This window comes from Alligator sinensis, unplaced genomic scaffold (assembly GCF_000455745.1).
Source record: "Alligator sinensis unplaced genomic scaffold, ASM45574v1 scaffold583_1, whole genome shotgun sequence".
In the NCBI taxonomy this organism is placed as follows: Eukaryota; Metazoa; Chordata; order Crocodylia; family Alligatoridae; genus Alligator; species Alligator sinensis.
In genome coordinates this window covers 107,166-109,404 of record NW_005841983.1, presented here as the reverse complement: position 1 = coordinate 109,404, position 2,239 = coordinate 107,166, and positions in this window count along the sequence as shown.

Sequence of the window (2,239 nt, the reverse complement as noted above, 5' to 3'; positions counted from 1 at the left end):
GCGCGGCGGGGGGGTGGGGCCGGGTGTCAGTTTGATGTGACGCCACGCAGGAGTCATGTCCGCTGCCCTGGGGGCTGCTCCGCAACAGCCCCGTCGGCAAAAAGGGGTTGGGAGGGGGAGACTGTTGCTGGGCGTAGGGCGATGATCGTGTTTGTATGAACATGGCAAACCCGTTACGATCAGTGGTAGTAAAAGGAGTCCCAATGTACCAGACAGGGTCCTTTGGGTAGATGTGGTAGCTTTGATTAGACCAGGGGTGGGCAAAATGGGGCTCGGGGGCCGGATGCGGCCCGCCAGGCCATTCTATCCGGCCTGCGGGGCCCCTAAAAAAATTTAGAAAACTAATATTAATTTGCCCTGGGCTGCCTGTCATGTGGCCCTCGATGGCTTGCCAAAACTCAGTAAGCAGCCCTCTGCCCAAAATAATTGCCCGCCCCTGGCTGAAACCAACTAAATAGGCACATTGTTCTTTTGCAAGCTTAGGGACACAAATCCCCTTCCTTTGATACATTACAACCTGCCTGGCAACTGACTCCCCAGCCCAGCCCCTGGCTTGTTTACCTTTCATTCCATCCAGGAAGAGCACACGCCAACTGCTGAAGCTTCCTTAGCCTGACGAAGGGTTTTTGAACCCGAAAGCTTGCTTAATAACTATTCTCCAACCATTTGGGTTGGTTTAATAAAAGATATCAAATTCACCCAAGGAACCTTGTCTTCCTTCTTCAGGCACTTTTGAGGCAGCTCGTTGATAGGGTGTACGTAAAAACCCAAGTCACTCTCAGAGGGCATTTTGAGTTGTGGTACGCAGTGCCCTGCGCTTTAGTTAGTGAGCCCTGCTGCTTTAAAGTGCCCGTGTGTCACATGTATCAGCATCCCCATGCTGAACAAATGGGGGCAGGGCACTCAGAACTAAACTTGTTTTATTTCGAAGCGTGCCGCCACCGTTTTTTTAGCGTGAGGATACTGATCCACGTGATGCGGAAGGCTGCCAGCGCGTACCAATTTGTGTGCTCCAGCAGACTCGATTAATCAAGCCTGCTCCCTGCGCATGTATAGGAGGCTTCTAACCTTTTGACTTTCGAGTTCGTCTAATAAAAGATATCGGATTTACCCAAAGAACTTTGGCTGCCTCTAGCCTTAACTGACTTGTGGGTTTGCCATCAGCACTCTCATGCCTGCCTGCCTCAAAATAAAGAAACACTTCAACTTTGAGGACCCAGATTTCATTCACTCTCTTACGAGTTACAGCGAGCAATATAAAGTAAATAATAAGACTTATTTGCATATTTTTTCAGGGTATGATACGATAATTTGAAGCTTCCAATACAATAATTTCATATTTAAGACCTGGTAATGCTGGGGTGAGAAGAGAGGTGCTGACCCTAGCAAGGGCCTCAGGATTGAGCAGCGCTGCCTCCACCGCGCTCCACTCACTCCAGCCCCTGCCATACATTATACGTATGATGCAAATCACTGATGTGCGCAATAAATGTAGACCGGCTGCATGTGCAAAAGAATGATCCTGCTGTACAAATGGCCACTCACCTAGAAAAGGAGCCAACCAGCTACGAAGTTAGTGCTTGAAAATGAGTAACAACTTCATATGTTGGTTTCTATCCAGGTTCCATCTGAACTGCGGCAAAGCCCTGAGGTGCCAAACGGCTCTGCTGTTACCAACCTCCCAGGGCAAAGGCCCGAAGCCCACCCCGGGGTTGGCAGAGCTATAACAGACCTGGGTTGGCCGTCAGGCTTTTTCCAGCCCATCCAGGGCTTCCCCTCCAAGTTCCCTGCTCTTCGGAATGGGGTCTCTAGCTCAGTTAAAATATCTTTCAAATTTGAATTTTGCCACTTGCATTTTCCTTAAAAATTAAAATTAATAAATATTGAGGATAATTTCTTCATTAGAGTCAAAGTTCTTTTTTAGGAACTGTAGGTCCTGTGTCTGGACAAGTGGTTGGACTTTACCTTTGAGGTTCCTTCCAGCCTTGTGATTTGGTGTTAATTGGGGTCTATATGGTTAATATTGATAAATTATTAATGCAAGTAAACTAGAATTCAAAGATGGAAGCTAATTTTACACAGTACTCCATCTGGGTAGTTTTCCTCACAATCAAGTGATGCATTTTCCCCAATAAAACACTTTATGGTTACAAACATTACAGAACAGCAGGGAGAGAGCTTCATTGAGAGTTACTCAGTCCCTTCTACCACCCTGTACAGGTTCAGTCTCAGCAACAAA